Here is a 20,366-nt window from a genome sequence, read left to right on the forward strand (position 1 = left end):
TGGTCCTAGCTCCCATGGCATGACTCACGCCCTGGGGGACGGGAGATGGGAGGGAGAGAGAGAGAGTAAGAGAGAGAGAGTGGGAGGGGCAGCTGGGAGTGAGGGAGCGTGAATGGGAGAGGAGGAAAGGGGGAAGGAATTGGGAAAGACGAAGGAGAAGAGAGGATTGGGTAGGGGGTGTTGGGGGGGGGGAGGAAGAGCCACGACGTGGATGATGGTGGAATGAGGTGAATGGAGAGAGAGAGAGAGAGAGAGAGAGAGAGAGAGAGAGAGAGAGAGAGAGAGAGAGAGAGAGAGAGAATCTGTGGCTGGTTGTGAGAGTAACGAGAGGAACAGTTTTATTATTATTATTATTATTAGTAGTAGTAGTAGTAGTAGTAGTTATATTATTATTATTGTTAATGCAAAGGGAATCAAACAACAGGGGACCAGAGCGTGTATTCAAAGTTGTCATAACAGAGGAGATTAGAAACATGATTTCGTATTGTTAGAGTTGAAAGCCAGACGACTTCACGAGACGCAAATAATATCGTCAGTGGAGGACTTTGGGGGCAAAAGAATTCGTCAGTTCTGTTTTTAAACGTAGCTTTGTGGTTGGTGTCAGCTGTTCCTGTTGGCGAATCATTAATATGTTTACAGTTCTGTTGAAGGAAATAAAAGCACTTTTCCTCATTCGAAGCTAAATGTTTCCCCTTGAGCTTGTCTCCTTTACTACAAGTGCTGTCAGACCTTTGATAATTTCGAATCCCCTTATCAAACCTCTAGTTGATATTTCCTTTTTTCAATTTGAATAAGATCTGTTAGATGGCACTCCCAGAAGTTAATCTTTCGTCGCAGAATAATCTTTTCTGTGTTTTACGCACTACTTCCTCTGTTTAAGGTCACCAGAGTTTAGTACACCCAAGACTGTTTTGCATGCTTTCCTTATATCTAGGTCAACCGAATGTATATTCAACATTGTCCCCTCGTTTTCGCTGTCGTTGTGTGAAACTCTGCTTTTACAGAAATCAAAATCTTCTTGGCTTGTGTGGTCCAGATTTATCAGTTTGTCTATGTCTTAATTTAGATGTAGGTTTTCTGTGTCTTCATTTAGCTGTAGGTTGTCTTTGTCTTCATTTAGCTGTGGGTTGTCTTTGTCTTCATTTAGCTGTGGGTTGTCTTTGTCTTCATTTAGCTGTGGGTTGTCTATGTCTTAATCTAGCTGTAGCGATTCAGCTTTTATCGTGGCACAGTTGCCAGCCATTCTGGCCAGTGAGAAAGTTGTTAGAACAGCCCGTATTCAGTATCATTATTGATATTGCGCAGAAAGAGAAGTGGTCCCAGGATTGATCCCGGTGGCACACCACTTGTTACGTCCAACCATTCTGAGGCTTTGGGATTAATCACTGCTATTTGTATACGACCCGTAAACTACTGCCTTTGTATACTACCAGTAAACTACTGCTGTTTTATACGACCAGTAAACTACTGCTGTTGTATACGACCAGTAAACTACTGCTGTGGTATACGACCAGTAAACTACTGCTGTGGTATACGACCAGTAAACTTCTGCTGTTGTATACGACCAGTAAACTACTGCTGTGGTATACGACCAGTAAACTACTGCTTTTGTGAACGACCAGTAAACTACTGCTGTGGTATACGACCAGTAAACTACTGCTTTTGTGTACGACCAGTAAACTACTGCTTTGTGTACGACCAGTAAACTACTGCTGTGGTATACGACCAGTAAACCAATTTACCATCGTCGTACAACCCCCCATCTTTATTATGTTACTTTAACATATATACGAGTAGTCTTTGATGAGGGAATTCATCAAAATATTTTCTAAAATTGTAGATGAATGTCGTCAACTGCTTTACTATCATCACACATAATTACATCATTAAGGAAGTATCACCGATTCTTTATACACATGAACAGTTTGGTCGGAAACCCTGCTGCAAGCCGTTAATCGAATGACCATGCAATTGATTTACAGTGTTTTCATAAGTTATCCAACGACGGTAGTCCAATTATATTGTTGCTTCAAGCATATTGCACACGATATCCATAGATGATGACAAACCATGGCAAGGAATTATTTGTATCTTGAGATAATGATATGTTCATCGTTCTGTGCAGGTCCTCAAGAAGAGAAAGGAACCAATTCAGTCAGCAGCATAAAGTGCTATCAAAGCGCCCCCTTTTGATCGAAAACGGGCAGTTTTTGGACGGACGATAAATCGTCTCCTGTCGATTGCTTGGCCAACATCGAAGCTGGCAGTTAAGAGACGCCATAAACTGCTTGCCCTCGGGCGAGAATGTACAGCATCGAAGCCGGCAGTTGCTTTTTCCGACCGACCGTAAACTGCCGCTTCGTGGATTCCGTGGCTCTTAAGAGTGGTCAACACTGCCTCTGAAGTTTGTGTGTTTGCCCTGTAGTCACAGGGACGCTGTCAGTTGCGGTACGACCCTTTGAGCACGGCGGTACGATCCCCTGTGCACGGCGGTACGACCCTTGAGCACGACATACGACCCCTTGAGCACAGCGGTACGACCCCTTGAGCACAGCGGTTCGACCCCATGAGCACGACGGTACGACCCCCTTAAGCACAGCGGTACGACTCTCGAACGCGGCTGTACGTCTTCCTGTGGAGCCGCACTGTCGTACTGAGAGGGTCAGACGTAGTGCACGACCATGAGACGACACACACACACACACTACGAGGCCAAAACGCGCATGGTAACTTCCTGCCAGGCAGGAAACTCCGCCTGGCCGTCATGCACGAAACTTCCGGCACAACACGCGCGCACACACACACACACACACACACACACACACACACACACACATACACACACACACACCTTTTTTTTTTTTCTTAAAGCGCCACCGTCTGTAATATGTGTGCTATCTCAGTATTTGAAGCGTTTAACTCAAAACCGTTATCATTACACATACACACACATGCACAAAGACTCTAGAAATTATGATGATAATGACTGATGATTATAATCATGATGATTTTTTTTTAACGTTTCCCGCCTCAACGTTTTAGCGCTAGGAACAGGCGAGCAACGGCCTCATTTGCTTTCAGCCACCAAAACCAGAGCGCTAGCCATCTACAACCAGGCCACGCAGACTACTCCTTGGTTTCTCTGCTTCATACGCTCTGGTTTAGCCCATTTAACCTGCACGTCGCCCCCGGTATACCGCATCGATCCACTTCATTCTATCACATGCAACCCTGTCACCCTCCTCCATGTACGGGCCCCTATAACTCATAAAAGCCTTGCATCTGCTCCCTCTTGCCTTTGCTCCTTCCATTTCAGACACGTAGATCCTCTTCGTCAATCTCTCGTCGCTCATCTTCTCCATATTACTAATACTGTTACTGTTAATATTAATGATAATAATGATAATAGTAATAATGATATCAATTTTGATAATAATAATGATAATGATAATAGTCTTAATTTTAATAGTAATAATAGTAGTAATCATAGCAGTAGATGGAGTAATAGCAGTATTAGTAGTAAGTTGAGGACCCACATAAGAGTTCAGAAATGACTGAAATGAAAAACACACGAGCAAGTCCGACTCTAAGGCTTCCCTGGGCCACAGACGGACTTAAAGTATACCCCTCCGGCACTTGCAATCTACTCTTCCCACTGGGCGGGGGGGGTGAAACGCTCTGGTTCCCTCGCGTAATATACACGCACCCTACCTGACGTGGGGGCGGTACTACTTATAGTGTTGGTGGCGGTGGCGAAGAATCCAACTCCCTCTATCGCCGCTCTTGGCTGGAGAGACAGGAAGTGCTCAGTACCGCGATAACCTGGGTGGAAACCTCGCTGGGCGAACTCCCTCTCTTATGATAGCCGCCAGGTGTATCTGTGTTCCTAGACAGCCGCCAGGTGTAGCTGTGTTCCTCGACAGCCGCCAGGTGTACCTGTGTTCCTAGACAGCCACCAGGTGTAGCTGTGTGAGTGTAGTCTGACCTGCCAGCAGCTAAAACAGTGATTTTAGCTTCTATCTTTCGAGCAGCTATTGTGTGAATGTAGCTTCTGGCCCTACCGACAGCTAATGTATGAGTGGAGCTTATACCGTAACAGCAGCTAATTTGTGAGTATAGCTTATACCCTACCAGCAGCTAATGAGTGGTTGTAGTGTAAATCTACCAAAAGCTAACGTGTGAGTGTAGTCTAAACTTCCCAGCAGCTAAAGCTGTGTGATGGTAGCTTCGCCCTGCCGACAGCTAAAGTTGTGACAGTAACTGCTGTTGGACGGTATAAACCCTTGAGTTAGATGCCCTGGCCTTTAACCCTTATCATTAAGGGTATGGTTAAAAAGGGCTAGGCCCTTGAAAACGACTGGCGTACCGTCGTGCTCGAGGATCGTACCGTCGTGCTCAGGTATCGTACCGTCGTGTTCAATGGATCCATATTAGCTCAGTAGGAGAACTTCTCCTGTGGGAAGTTTTTGTCGTTTTCAGATTAACTTCACACGTTCATAAGTGCCTAGTGTGAGTAGGGGCCAGTTGAGGATATTCCAAAAAAGGCCCAGTCCTCTGTTCTTAGCGCTACCTCGCTAACGCGGGAAATGGCGAATAGTTTAAAAGAAAGAAAGAAATATATATATATATATATATATATATATATATATATATATATATATATATATATATATATATATATATATATATAGTTGATGATTAGGTGATAAGAATAGGTGATAGAAGCAGTTGCAAGGGCAAATCCCAGTTGCATTGCAAGCCATCATTGACATGAGACTGAAACGAGGAGTGTGTGTGTGTGTGTGTGTATGTGTGTCTGTGTGTGTGTGTGTGTGTGTGTGTGTGTGTGTGTGTGTGTGTTTGTGTGTGTGTGTGTGTTACCAGTGCCAACAGTAACTGGTTTTCCCCAGGCGGTGCCAAGAGTGCCAAGCTCTGAGGCACTCAGTGAGCTCCTCTGGTGTTTTCATCATCGTTGTGACCAACACAGGGCCGCCTGGAGTCATAAGGACCAGATTTGTTTACCGTTTCGATTCGGGCCTTTGGAGGTCCACCACTATTGCCAGAACGCAGAGGTTGGGTCGCCGGTATCGCGGCCCTTGCGTAGAGGTGCGCTAGGGTTGGCTCCCTGCGAGGTGCGAGGCGTCGGTGTATTGGCATCAGTGGGGAGGCCCTAGAGGTCCCAGTGTTACCAGAACGTCGGCTTGCGGTTCCGCCAGTGCGGCTTTGGGCAGAGGCGCCCGAGGGCCGGTGGCAGGCAAGGGTTGCGTGGCGCGGGTGTTGTGGCATCAGTGATATGGCCGGTATGAAGGGAGTTGTGCAGGTGAACCCGGGTTTAGTATAGGGAGCGACATCTCTCGCTCCGCATGCCTTCCGGAGCCCCACGCCTCAACAAGCCAGTCCTTTCACACGCGGATTTTCATCCTTCCCCCCTTAGTGTTTACCCAGTGGCTGAGATCACCCCCTTCCCTCCAGTGTGTGGCTAGTAAAAGCAGACGCCAGACTCCGTATATCGAAGTCAGTTTTCGCTAATAGAATACAGTTTTATCGGCAAAGAATACAGTTGTATCGGTTGAATAGATTCTAGAACTGACTGCCGTAGTGGGCGTCATACAAGTAAGTGTATTGTATTGTATAATTCAGGGGTGATTCCTATGATGATTATGCATCCTATACACTGGTGAATAATGTATTCATCTCAGTGTATAGATAACTCCTCACCACTGTGTAAACCACTGATGTATTAGGTTTAAGTAACGTTTGACTTTCTCAGTGTGATGTTATCATAGTGTGATATAGTCTATGGCCTCATCTTTTGAATATTAATAATTGTGTGTGTATGTGTGTGTGTGTGTGTGTGTGTGTGTGTGTGTATAAATAATTCTTACACAGGATTCACATTTGACTTCCGGAATCCAATTGTGTCACATCATAGAATAGGTCCGTGTTGTCATCTGCTTAATATACTGATGTGCATTGCCAAAGCAGTGCCCGTGCATGTGTGTGTGTGTGTGTGTGTGTGTGTGTGTGGACTGAATGCCGGGCAACCCACGTTAAACACGAGGGAAGATGAACAGAAAGCCACCTGTTCTAGGGAGGGGGAACTCGACAGCCACTGAAGTGCCTCCAGCACTTCACTTGCTTGCTGTATCTGGTCGCATGAATCTCTCTCTCTCTCTCTCTCTCTCTCTCTCTCTCTCTCTCTCTCTCTCTCTCTCTCTCTCTCTTTCCCCGTCATGCATGGCAGTAATGAGAGCGTGCACGTGAAGTCATAGCAATAATTAACAGTCAGAACGCGTCGTGATGTTCCATAATAGTTCGCCCGTGTTCTTTTTTTTTTTTTTCTGTCACCCTTGTATATTTATACCGGAGACTTTAGATCAGCCTTGCCTCGCTCTGGTTCCGGGCTGTGACTGTGAATCGCCTGTTTTCCATGTGTGACGCGGGACCTGTGAACGCTCCGCAACAGTATTCGTTGCACCGGATCAAAGTGAAACTTGGTACGTATCTATACGAAACGTATTGACCACTAGTTGGCAAGACGGGTAATAACATATGTGTATATGTCAACCGTTGGGCAAGGTTTGACGCATGAACCATTCAATACGCACTGTAGCCGTCATCACTGGCAGATAAACCTAATGACGTCATTCGTAGAATAGGTTGTAGATCAAGGTAAGCTGAAGTTGCATAGTCGGTACAGCAAAGCTTTAAGCGGATTCATGGTTTATTTTAAAGCTTGGTAAGATCGGAGGATGCATAGTTTACTATGATCGCCACATAGTACATTTTTTTTTTTTTTTTGTATTTAAAAAACAATATATGGGCGAGGCATCAAGGTCACTGAACTCTACTGGATTACGAGAGATTTGGGGTTCTGTCCCTGTGAATATTTGGTACTGCGTTTAGACTATTCATTAAGTTATTAGATAAACATGAGACTCGTGTGTTGTGTGTGTGTGTGTGTGTGTGTGTGTGTGTGTGTGTGATGGGCCTTTACATTCGTAGGGCCCAACGAACATTATTTCCTATCATACAACGTTTTAAATTCATGTATGATGTCTGCATGAACCGCGCGCGCGCGCGCGTGTGTGTGTGTGTGTGTGTGTGTTTGTAATTACCGTTTTATTAACTATTTGTTTTTGATTACCAGTTGTGATTATTTATTGCGTGTTACGGGGTGAGAGTTTTACGCTCGTGTTGCCCTGTCTCAAATTTGTATATATGTGTGCCATCTTTGCTCGTGTATATATGTACACACACACACACACACACACACACACACACACACACACACAGAGAGCAGCCAGGTGTATCGACCAGTCTCATGGGGAGGGTACACACCTTGGTTGGGTGTGGGCTGCCTACCGCGCCCTGGATTCGAAACAATGCTGGTCCGACCTCGGGCTGGCCCGTGCTGACTCATAGTCAATAACGCTTACCACTACACCAAAAAGGCCTGTGTGTGTGTGTGTGTGTGTGTGTGTGACTGGATGTCGGGTAAGTGGAGGGTTGAGAATTGTGGTATCAAAACAAATGGAGATCATGCCCACGCAGATTGGGTACAGCCCTTGAGCACGACGGTACGACCCTTGAGCACGACGGTACGATCCTTGAGCACGACGGTACGATCCTTGAGCACGACGGTACGACCCTTGAGCACGACGGTACGACCCTTGACTATTGATAGGCAGGCCTCTGACCTGACCCTAAGGGTCGTACCGCCGTGCTAAAGGGTCATACTCCCGTGGTTAAAGGTCAAACATTCATCGATTATATTAGTTATGCGTCTGTATTAATCGGATTAACTTGGGGAGGGATGATCAATATGGCCTATCAAGTAATGGGGGATTATAGGTGAGATTAATGAGCAGCGTTGCCAGGCATGGGCAGCTCCAGCAAACAGCGTTGCCTCTTTCGTTTCCCAGGAATTGTTGGAATTATGACACATGGGTCGCCAGGCAGAGTTCGGTACCTTGCCACAATAGCATCCCTAATCCTGCGTGGAAAATAATCCCTCAGAGTAACGTAATTGAAATGTAATTTTATTTCAAAGGTCGGATGGTGAGCTGGGAGGGACTGGTGTCAGCTGGGAATTATTGGTGTGAGCTGGGAGGTTGGGTATGGTGTGGTGAGCTAGGAAAGGGTGTGTGGTGAGCTGGGAGAGAGTGTATTGTGAGCTAGGAGGGAATGTTGTGAGCTGGGAGAGAGTGTGTTGTGAGCTGGGAGAAGGTGTTGTGAGCTAGGAGAGTGTGCTGTGAGCTGTGAGAGTTTATTGTGAGCTGGGAGGGTATGTTGTGAGCTGGGGAGGAGGGGGGGTGATGTTGTGAGCTGGGACCTTGAGCCAGTGGTGCCACAGACCACCGGAAATACCTCGTCTGCTGGCATCCTTCCTCCAGCTTGCCAACGCTGGCACCACTTCCAGCCTGCCAACACCACCGACGCCAGCCTCATCCATGGCAACAGTTGCACTGGCAACGCTGCCACCACCCAGACACCGCACCAGCTTCGTAACCTTGACACACACCAGCGCCACCAGTTATGACAACATTGTTACCAGCATCGCTGCTGACAACATTGGCATCACGCATGATTGCATAGCCACTCCTGCAGAGTCAGTTACGAGTTCCCACACCGTTAGCCCCACCAGGGTCACTAATCCAGTCCCTGTTGAGTTCCCGCCTGAGTCAGACAGTCACCATACCCAGGGTCACTCAACCAGTCCCTGTTGAGTCCCCACGTGAGTCAGATAGTCACCAGACTCACTACAGTGACTCATCCAGTCCCACGCGAGTTCCCACCCGAGTCAGTGGCCTCCCCTGAGGTGGGAGTTACAGGTATGGTGTCAGTTGGAGAGTGAGGGCCCGTCACTGGAATCACCTTTAACTCCACCTATTGAGGGGAACCTCTCTCTTCTCTTGGCCTGGCCGTCTAGTATTCCCTACGAGCATTAATACCTTAAAAAAGAAAGATTAATTCCTACTTTTAAAAGATTAATTCCCTCGAGAACTTGAGGGGAAAAAAGAAAAAGGGATTAGTTGTGTTACGAAGTAGCGGGTGTGGTTCGAGGTTTTCGTATCGATTACCCTTGGCCCGAGTCCCTTCGTTCGTACCCACTAGGATGCCGGTTAGTGGAACCTGAGCTTCTCCTATCATGGTTCCATCCTCCCGTCCCTCTCTTGTCTGTGTAGCTGGCTGGAATTTTAGAAGCAGGGATAACTTGGAGGCAGGTGATGGTGTGAGAATATGCTGCCGATGGGCTAAGGCAGGTGTGGAGACGGGAGCAGGCCTTCCTTTCAGCCTTTGGGCACGCCGCCCATAGTGACTCGTATGTCAACACGTAGTGATGATGTTTCCAATAGACCTGCTGAATAACATATTCGTATGCCAACACGTAGTGATGATGTTTCCAATAGACCTACTGAATAACGTATTCGTATGTCAACACGTAGTGATGATGTTTCTAATAGACCTACTGTATAACATATTCGTATGCCAACACGTAGTGATGATGCTTCTAATAGACCTACTGAATAACATATTCGTATGCCAACACGTAGTGATGATGATTGTAATAGACCCGCCGAATAACATGCATTATCAAGTTAAAGTTGATGTAGTTTCAGTCAGTGATGTTGGTAAAACTAACGTGAGGTTAATTATGCATAGTTTTTAATGCTTTTGTGAGAACTAACTTACCTCTCATTTGATGGGTTGTTCCCCCACAAGTTGATTAACTGTGACAGTATCATCCCTTTATTTCATAATATGCAGATTGCTCTATCAGTGAATTAATTATAGGCAGTTTCACGAGGACATAGACCAAATCATGTGATTTTTTTTATTTCCATTCGTATAATATCATTACAGAAACTATAGTCTGTAATTTTCAGTCACATTTGGAGGGGAATCGCATGGACAATGGCAGCGAAAGAGTAGATTGTAATGCTTTTGTGAGGCAGTTTGCCAAAGTCGTCTCCTGTGTTGGCGCTTGACCTGAGGACATGGCGTTCGATTGTGGAAGTGAAGTGCTGGCGTAAAGATTCATTCATGTGGTGCAAGACGAGAAGCCACAGGCGCACTGTAGTAGTGGAATGTTACCGAGAGAGTCATTGTGGTGGTGTAGGACCCACTTTAGCTGTGAAATATCACTGTGAGTCACGGTGATGGTGTAGGACCTACTTTAGCAGTGAAACCTTAGTCTGAAATTCATTGTAGTTGCTGTAGCAGTGAAAGTGGTGGTCACGGAAGTGTATCGCAACGACGTACCATGGCAGTGAAATGCTTGCAGTAGATCCGCAGTGCCTTCGCATGTGGCCCTTAGATGGTATAGCCACTCCAGATGGTGTGGTTAAGGTGTGGTATGAGCCGATGTGGTGGCTCTTAAGACACCGTAATATGATTCCAAGTCGTGGGGGCTTCGTGAGCCAGCAGTGAGATGGGGGAGGAAAAATTTGTTTTAATTCCCCCTCCTTGGCTTTTGCCCGTGATGGGAAGAGAGAGAGAGAGAGAGAGAGAGAGAGAGAGAGAGAGAGAGAGAGAGAGAGAGAGAGAGAGAGTTTTTAAAGTTACGGGAAAATACTAAAGAGTTGGGAAGTTCGCGAAGTTAGATTTGCGAAGTGGGTAAAGAAAATGGACAAGTTTTGAAATAAGAGGGGAAAAAAGTATAGAACATAATGAGAGGCGGCAAATTTGACGAAGCCAAACAAGAGAGAGTACACATCATTATGTAAATATATGTAATACGCATCTGGCACACACACACACACACACACACACACACACGAGCCTCCGTGGTATAGTAGAGAGCGTTATTGATCGGGAGTCGGGACGGGCCTGCATGGGTTCGAATCCTAGACGCGAAAGTGAAAGTCTGTCTATATCCAACTTAGGTGTTGATGCTGGGTCGAAAATATATATATATATATATATATATATATATATATATATATATATATATATATATATATACATATATATATATATATATATATATATATATATATATATATATATATATATATATATATATATATATTTTTCTTTTCTTTCAAACTATTCGCCATTTCCCGCATTAGCGAGGTAGCGTTAAGAACAGAGGACTGGGCCTTTGAGGGAATACCCTCACCTGGCCCAATTCTCTGTTCCTTCTTTTGGAAAAGTGGATATGAAATAATTGATTACTAATTTATGGTGTCATTTCCTTCCCATGAGTCAAAAGGGATTTCAAATGATAGATAGGATTAAACGATAATTGATAATTATTGCAGGTTATAGCGCAAAGGTCAGTTTATTAATCCTCGTTAATTAAGTTAAGCTGGGTAGTAAACTCTGGAAGTGCTTTTAGGGCACGGGTCTGAAAAGGTTCATGCCTCCGCCTTGAACCCTTGATTAATGGTTCTTAAAGGGTTAATTGGCGGTAGGGGATGAGAAAGGGGTGTTTGTGTTCAAGCTGTTCCTTTTAATTCGATGGTAGGGGTTCAACAAAGGGGGGATCCGAACTTCTCTAAATTCGATTGTAGAGGCACAGGAAAATGGGGTTCAGTATACCCTTTATTCGATGGTAGAGGGTCAGCAAAAGGGGATTCGAACCTCCCTTGATTCGCCTGTAGAGGCTCAGACAATGGAATTCACTGTATAGACTCAGAAAATGGGTTTCAGTATTTCCTGTATTCGTTGGTAGAGGGGATTAAAAAAAAGAAATGATGTTAAACCCTGCCTTTTCACTGTCCTATATTAGATGGTCGAAGGATTCAGAAAAGAGGTAAAACACACCCTTTCTGATTCGACGCTGGATATTCATCAAAGGGGATTCCTCCCCCCCCTCCCTCCCTCCCTTAATTCAACCCCAGAGGGTGAGTTAAGAGAGGGTACGCTTCGCCCTAAGCCCCGAACGCAGCAATGGGTCAACGCTCCCTCCCGGAAGGGAATTCGATTTCGCGTTTTTGAATCCTGGTTGTGACGGACACCAGCTGGCGTGAGTCACTGGCTAGGACGGGCGGGGGTGGTGGGGGGAGGGAAGTTTCTGGGCTGGACCCCAGCGGGAGCAAAGGTAGGGGGGGGGGAGGTTGTGAATGGGTACAGTGGAGTGGGTTGTGGTGAGGTGGGGGTTACGGGGGAAAAATAGGTTTTTTTTTCCATTGAGGTTGTGATGTAGATGGTGGCGGAGAGGTTTGAGTGGAGACAGGTCGTTGTGTGATGTGTGCGTGCGTGTGGATGATGAGGTGGAGGTCGGTGGATCGATGGGTACGGGTGGAGGAGGGTGGAGTAAGTGGAGTGGGGTGGCATAGATAATACTAATGGATGGCGGTGGAGCTGGAGTGGAGGAGATTGGGTGGAAGTAGACGAGGTCAAGCGGGTGGAAGGTGACGAATTTGAAGGTGGAAGAAGAAGAAGAAGAAGGAGAATACTGTGTTGGAGAATGAGGGAGAAGAAAAATACCGTGTTGGAGAATGAGGAAGGAGGTGGTGAGGTCGGCGGGTCAGGATGGGTCGGGAACGCAGGCGGTGAAAAAGTGTGGTCGTCAAAAGCACTGCAATAAAACCGGCGCCCCGGTTATCCGGCGCTGGTCTCTGAGGTTAGGCAAAGCGGGTGTAGGGTTACTGGTACGTAAATTGACCAGCAGTTATTGTAAAGTCTCCCCTTCCCTCACTGGTTCCGTGTGTTGTTTATTGTCAACAAGACTGTGTATGTCTTTGACACGAGATAGCGTGTTTTCGTCAGTTTAGATGATATATTACCGCCGTGTAGAGATTGGGTTAATTAGGTATCTCATTAAAACCGTTTAGCAAGACGGTACGATCCTTGAGCACGACGGTACGATCCTTGAGCACGACGGTACGACGACCCTTGAGCACGACGTTACGATCCTTGAGCACGACGGTACGACCCTTGAGCACGACGTTACGATCCTTGAGCACGACGGTACGATCCTTGAGCACGGCGGTACGACCCTGGAGCACGACGGTACGATCCTTGAGCACGGCGGAACGACCCTATGGTACGGTGGCCTAGGGCCATCTTAAACAAAGATCGCACCGTCTTCCTCAAGGATCGTACCGTCATGTTTAACGATCGCACCGTCGTACCCAAGGATCGTACCGTCATGATTAACGATCGCACTATCGTACCCAAGGATCGTACCGTCGTACCCAAGGATCGCACCGTCATGGTTAACGATCGCGCCGTCGTACCCAAGGATCGTACCGTCATGGCTAACGGTCGTACCGTCATACCCAAGGATCGTACCGTCATGGCTAACGATCGTACCGTCGTACCCAAGGATCGTACCGTCTTGTTTAACGATATCGTGCCTTCGTCGTCAAGGGACTTAAGAAACTGTGATTGCAAGGACGAGAGTCACAAAATGACGGTAATTTCCCCGAAGCAGAAGAGAAAAAAACGGTTGATAATCCTCAAACAGGTGGCAACCGCTTGGGGCAAATCCCCTTACTCTCTGGGATTATTTGGATGTTTCTCATCATCCCAGGGCTTTCCCTGACGCTCTACAATGCATATACTTCTTAAACCCGTCGTGTATAGGAAGGTAAATGGAGGCGTCGGTCGCTCGTTTGTATAGGTACCCGTAAATCAAGTATAAGGGTTTGTGTCTATTGGCATGGGGATGGGAAGGGAGGAGAGGATTTAGCGCGGGGTTGGGACGCGATCGTCTTTGTCCACAAGCGGGTGCGTGGTCAGGTGTTGACACGTCTTGAGCAGGGTGGTGCCGTCCTTGAGCACGACGGTACGGACCCTGAAGCACGACGGTACGAACCCTTTGGTACGATGGCCTGGGCTCATTTGACGTGACACTTTGGGTCGGGTCGAAGACCAGGCCAACATGCCTAAAGGTCGTCCTATCGTGCCCAAGGGTCGTACCGTCGTGCTCAAGGGTCGTACCGTCGTGCCCCAGTGTCGTACCGTCGTGCCCAAGGGTCGTAAAATCTTGCTCAAGGGGATTTCCGTCGTGCTCAAGGGTCGTACCGTGTTGCTCAAGGGCATTTCCGTCGTGCCCATGGATCGTACCGTCGTGCTCAAGGGTCGTACCGTCGTGCCCAGGGTCGTACCGTCGTGCTCCAGTGTCGTACCGTCGTGCCCCAGGGTCGTCCCGTCGTGCCCCATGGTCGTACCGTCGTGCCCCAGGGTCGTCCCGTCGTGCCCCAGGGTCGTACCGTCGTGCCCCAGTGTCGTACCGTCGTGCCCCAGGGGCGTACCGTCGTGCCCCAGGGTCGTACCGTCGTGCCCCAGGGTCTCAACGTCGGTATTATTCAGTACGTTGCAGCGTGTCCGCCTGGGAGAGGCTGGTCGGTCGCTTTTGGTAGCGCCTTGGGGTAGGTACCCACTGCTTTGTGTACGGATATAAACCTTCTTTTTATCCCGCTTCTCACGAGCTGGGGGGGATGGTTGGGGAGGGGAGTTGCAACACTATTTTTGGCTAGTCCTTTAGGGGAGTTCTTGTGTCCCCGATCTTATAAAACGCCACGTGTATATGAGAACAAAGAAAGACGTTCCGGTAGTGGAGGTGGACTCGTCTCCTGCCTGTCAGCGACTGTTACACCTGACGAACGTCAAGCTCTGCGAATGGCGGCCGGGGAACCTGTTCGCTGGCATGTAAACACTCAAAGCTCGTGAGGTATGAGCGCCCCTCCATAACTCATCTTGTAGACAAAGATTATCGCTTACGAAAGCATGTGAATTTGTGACAAACAACGGTTGAGGCCCTGAGAGGTTGTTAGAACGTGTTACTTGAGGATGTTGCATCACCAGACTTTCATCTCGTCAGCAGTGAAGTTACGGCGGCAGGGTCGGCAGTGAAAGTCCAGCAGTGATGCGTGAACATCACTGCGTTTGTATGGGCTGGTAAACGACTGGCGAGAGTGAGTCATTTGTTGTTGTTGTTTTTTATATAACCTTGTGTGATGGTGGAACCCATGGGCTTCGCTCGACCCGTTCGCCTTGACTGATGTCCCATGGAGTCGACCTCTTAACCCACCTACCCACCCACGAACCCACCCGCCTGCCCACCTCACACACAAACACACACTCCTCTCGCTTCCTCCTTCCTTGTTGGACCCAGCGTCGGCCATTTGTCTGGACTGGCCATAACGGTAATTATGGTGACGACGCCATATTAACTCCCTCGGCCATCTGGGGACCTGCATGCTTCATGCACAACGTCCTGGTAAGCCAGTGATCATCAACGGTCCTTGAGTTTAAACGTCACAAAATTTACTATTATTTTTCCTTAACTCGTATACATCAGGGCTCCGTAAGTGTAAACAACACTCCTTCGATGCGAACATACCGCTTAGATTGTAAATATCAACGCTTTTTCGATGTAAAACGTCAACGTTTCTCTTATCCCATCATCACTGATCCTTAAACATTAATATATATATATATATATATATATATATATATATATATATATATATATATATATATATATATATATATAACTTGCTCAAAAAATGAAAAGTAACATTCCAGACAACAGCTGACCACATATAACGCTTGCTATTATTGCTGTAAATATTTTTTTTGTATTAATTTTGCCATTTATATAAGTATTACCAAGACGTATTATGGCTGGGAGGTAATTAGCTTTTTTAATAATGATTGATGAGGACTGTGTGGTAGCTTTGACCAAAAATAACTGGTATTATGTTAACATCTTTGACAAATTGGATAATATCTGCTGTGTTAAGCTTTATATATATATATATATATATATATATATATATATATATATATATATATATATATATATATATATATATATATATACCCCTCGCATGCTTGTTTTATCCGTCATTACAGAATATCGTTGTGTATTAAACTGGTTTAATCATTTTTTTTTTTTATAATGACCGTTATCCTGAGAGGGAAGGTAGAGGCATGTTAGCTAGGACATCGAGTCCTCCCATCCAGTGTAAATTGTACCAGAGGATTCGCTGGATTAATCCTAAGCCGTAGTGAATCATTCTAAGGGAATATTGAACTGGTGTTGGGGGGTCTGATTTCTCCGTAGTTCCGAATGGAACAGTACAGGACAAGATTAGTTCTACTGGTGATCCTCTGGTGCTTCCGTGCCTTGAAATACATCCTCTGGGCAGATTTTTGGATGTGAGGAAACGTGTCCTTAACCATTGTTTAAGGGGATGATGGTGTGGTTGACACGCCCAGTGGGGTCGGAGAGAACGGAGTCGTAGCCTATCCTGGTCCATCATCTTTAGTCGTATCTTCCCTTCGCCTCTGTGTATTTTATCGTCTACTTTGTCAGTAATTCATTTCTGTTTATTTATTTCCTCTATTTGTCATAGAATGTAGCTTTGTTACGTCTAGTATGTTTGTCCTTGGCTTTAATGTGTGTGTGTGTGTGTGTGTGTGTGTGTGTGTGTGTGTGTGTGTGTGTGGCCATCTGGGGTGAAAAAATAAATTATGAGCTCAAAAATGGAGTTAATCAGGGCTCCTCAGATTGCCTGTAGACCTGAATATTAAAGGAAAGAAGGAAGGAGAGAAGAACGAAGAGAGATCCGCAGTTTCGTAATTTAAGAGGAGGAATTATCAAGACGGTTCATTCTTATCCTTCACATTTCTCTTTGTTTCTGCTTATCTTGTTCCTTATATCCTTCACATTTTCGTCTTTCGATGCCTGTCTCTCTCTCTCCTCCTGTTCGTCTATCGCTTCCTGGAGTTGCTCACCCGCGCCCCTCCTCCCGCTCCCACAAGGCATTGTGCCCTAGAACACCTGATGTGGTTACCTCCCTATAAGGGACACAGAGAGGCATGTCGGTTGGCTACTCTGGCTCTACCAGCAGAAGGGCCGTGTCTTCCTGGTCTGCCCTTTAGCCATGACTCATATGTAGGTGTACTTCGGCAGGAGTTTGTGTTCGCATCATTTACCCCAAGGGCGCAACGGCTCAAGCCTTGAGCAAGACGGTACACCGACCTTTGAACGCGAAGGCGCGATCCCTTGAGCACGACGGTATGATCTTTAAACATGCCTGTACTGCCATCATCCGTAGGTACGATGGCTTGGCCTTAAGCCAGGCTTTGAGGGTCGTGCCTTTACGCTCAAGGGTCGCTCCGTCGAGCCCAAGGGTAGTACCTTCGTGCTCAAAGGCCTAACGGAATAACATTAGAAAGCCATGCTAATTCATTGCCACTCTCTGTATATATAACACTTCAGGATCAAGTGGACCATGTAATAAGTAGTTTATTTTGATCCGCCTTACAGTAGCTCCGGATTTAGACCAACAGACTAGGAAGTGAAATGACAACTTTAGTATGGATGGTCGTGCAGAATGAGAAGAACGAAGCCTAGGTAGGAATCTTTATTCTTTTTTTTTTAATCCTAAACTCGTTCGTTTGCGTAGCTTTTTCCCTGTTTTTTTTCAACAATGACCCGAGTAGTTACATTGACTTAAGAAGTATTCAGAAGAGGGGACGTTAAAAGACGCTTTGATTTGAGTAGTGCAGACTACAATAATAAAAACAAGGGAAGACATTTTGGCGCCAAGTACTGGGTTGTTGCCAACATCCCGGCCGGCGTTTTCTTAGAAACCCTGCCATACTGGCCACCTGATGTTGCTTGATATTCTTGTTGACTTTTGCAGGAAAATGCCTTACTACCGTAAATTTCATTGTCTATGATATTTTGCCTATTCTGTATATGCGTATGTAGGACAAGCACCGAGAAGTTCGAAGACTTCGCTCCCCGAAGTACGAAGATCAGACGCGGTGGAGTTGTTTGGCGGTGTACGATACCTTCGACTAATACATCACATGATGCCAGACTCGCGTGTAAAACGAACGTTTTCGGACTGTGTGTGTGTGAGTGTTTGACTTCGGCCCGATAACCTCGACACCTTTCACTTTCGTACCTTTTGTTAGCTGGCTTTTCTGGTGTTATGAATTGCATGAGATTTAGAATATTATTTGGTGTTCATGTAAGCTGTTTGAATGGTAAAATATCCAGTGATTCTCTCGTAAGGGAGACATTTTTCGTTCTCTTTAATTCAAGGGCAAACATTTTTATTCCTGCAGTAGGGAATATTTTTCTTGTGTTATAACGACGCTTAGGCTTGTTTTTTTTGTACGCTTGGCAAGAAGGTGTTGTAGAAAAGAAACTTTAGGCTTGAAGAAATTTGCTTTCAAAAATATGCTTTGAAAAGAAAGTAAGAGTATATTAAGATTGCTAGTATTCACTGGTCTTGTTTTGAATAGATATGTATTGAAGCCATATTCTGCTATTCTTGTGGTGTTCATTAGAATTCAGTTTAACCACTTCGAGTACGACAGTACGACCGTTGCATTCTTTAAGCACAGTGGTACGACCTTTGAGCACGACGGTCCTACCCTCGAACACGACGTTATGAATTCACCACTGCGTTACGGCCATTGAACACGACGTTATGACTCGACAACGACGTTACGACCATTGAACACGACTGTATGACTTGATCTCGACCTTACGACCATTGAACACGAAGACGACTGTACGACCCTTGGGTATGATGGCCTGGCCTTTGACCTGACCCTCACGAACTGTCAGAACTGGTGGTACTCAGTCCAACCTTCTCCGAGGGTCGTCCCTTCGTGGTCTAGGGGTCGTAACGTCTTCTTGCTCTTGGGGGTCAAAGACATAATGTTCTGTGACCAGACAGGGAAGCCAGTTAAATGATGGGGCCTACGTGTATTACGAGATTAGCTTGACTCCCCTTACACCAACGGGAATTTAGCGAGGGGTCACATAAGCCTATACTTTACTGGCCTAGATTGCCATCTAGGGAGAACCTGATCTAGAACAACTATGGATCTAGAATCACTATGATGGCAATTGGCCTGAACGATTCGCCCTCCCCCCCCCCCCCCTTCCTCTAGACAGAGCTTTGAAGGCTCAAAAATCATATCGATGGTTATTGTAAAAGAAAAAAGAAAAGGAAAAAGATTCTCCAAGGGATTTAAGACCATGATTGGAAATAGAATTTTTTTTGGGGGGGAGTCTCTTTCCGTCTGTCAGTTCTTTATTACAAGATTCTGCTGTAGTTAGAATGCTTGATAGAGACGCGCTGGTAATGTAAGATATTACTGCTCTCAGAGCAAATGAAATTGTGAACGGAAAGGGCCATCAAATTAACTTTATTACCAAGTTTTATATCGTTATTCCCAGTTTTGTTTATCTTTTCGTCCGCCTTGGGAATATTTTCCTCTTTTTTTTTCATTTACCTTTTTCAAAAATGCTTTCTTGACCTTTCATATTCTTGTTCCTTCCCAGGACGTGTTTTGAGTAAACATTTTAGCAAGAGTTCCTTGAGGGCTGTACGTTTTGGCCTCTTATTTCATTAATTTTTTTTTTCCTTTGTACCCAGAATTCTATAATTAAGCCTTAGATTAATTGTTGACTCCCCTGTCAGCAGACTGGCTCCATCATGAGCGGGAATTGCACTCTTGTTTGTACAGTTACTCGTGGCTCCTCCGCCACACTCGGTCAACCACAGTGTGTGGTGGGGGCTCTCCCACGTGCATCTACGTACCTCACCGTCGTCACTCCTGCCTATCACCAACGCTATCTCCATCACAGTGACTGGCCAACATGCCCCCAATCATCGCCACATCAACATGGCCACGCCTTAGAGAGGGAAAACGTTTGTGGAATCGATTCACACACACACACACACACACACACACACACACACACACAGAGGCGGTGGCTCCGTAACCCTCGTCCCTCTCGTGTCGTATCGAACGAACTCACAACTCCAGGATGCGTGTGGCACGTTAGTGCAACATGTGACCCTCTGGCGCGGAGGTGGGGGTCGTTGGGAGCGCGCCCCCAGAGGGCGGGGAGAGACGGAGGTTTGGGTTTAAAGGGATGGTGTCGTATCGAGGGGGGTGGGGCCCACTTTATTGGCTCCCCATGGCTGGTTGATGGCTGAGTGGTGGTTGGTGATAGTTGTTAGTCTATGTTGGTGGTGAACGGATTAATGATTGTGGTTGATGATCGTGATGGTGGTAATTAATAATGTGGTTGATGTGTGTGTGTGTGTGTGTGTACGTGTGTGTGTGTGTCGTGTGTGTGTGTGTGTGTGTATGTGTGTGTGTGTGTGTGTGTGTGTGTGTGTGTGTGTGTGTGTGTGTGTGTGTATACGTTGAAATGTATAGGTATGTAGATGTACGTGTGTGGGCGTGTGTATATATATACATGTGTATGTGGGTGGGTTGGGCCATTCTTTCGTCTGTTTCCTTGCGCTACCTCGCTAACGCGGGAGACGGCGACAAAGGATGATAGAAGAACTATGATATGATATAATGTAATATAATATAATAGGATTTAATGTAATGTAATGAAACGACCTTCGTGGGAA

General features: G+C 46.1%; 1 protein-coding gene across 4 annotated transcripts in view; it reads left to right on the plus strand.

The window, feature by feature from the left end:
* The first annotated feature begins 3,813 nt into the window (after positions 1-3,813).
* Positions 3,814-20,366, plus strand: part of LOC139757405 (T-complex protein 11-like protein 1) — a 52,112-nt gene continuing 35,559 nt past the window's right edge. For 2 of the 4 annotated variants that reach the window (XM_071677853.1, XM_071677855.1), the window contains exon 1: positions 5,035-5,613. The gene's annotated coding sequence lies outside the window, so the exon portion shown is untranslated. Of the gene's footprint in view, positions 3,970-5,034; positions 5,614-14,626; positions 14,874-20,366 lie in introns of those variants that run through there. The other 2 variants (XM_071677859.1, XM_071677858.1) reach the window with 2 other exon arrangements.

This window comes from Panulirus ornatus, chromosome 26 (assembly GCF_036320965.1).
Source record: "Panulirus ornatus isolate Po-2019 chromosome 26, ASM3632096v1, whole genome shotgun sequence".
Lineage (NCBI taxonomy): Eukaryota > Metazoa > Arthropoda > Malacostraca > Decapoda > Palinuridae > Panulirus > Panulirus ornatus.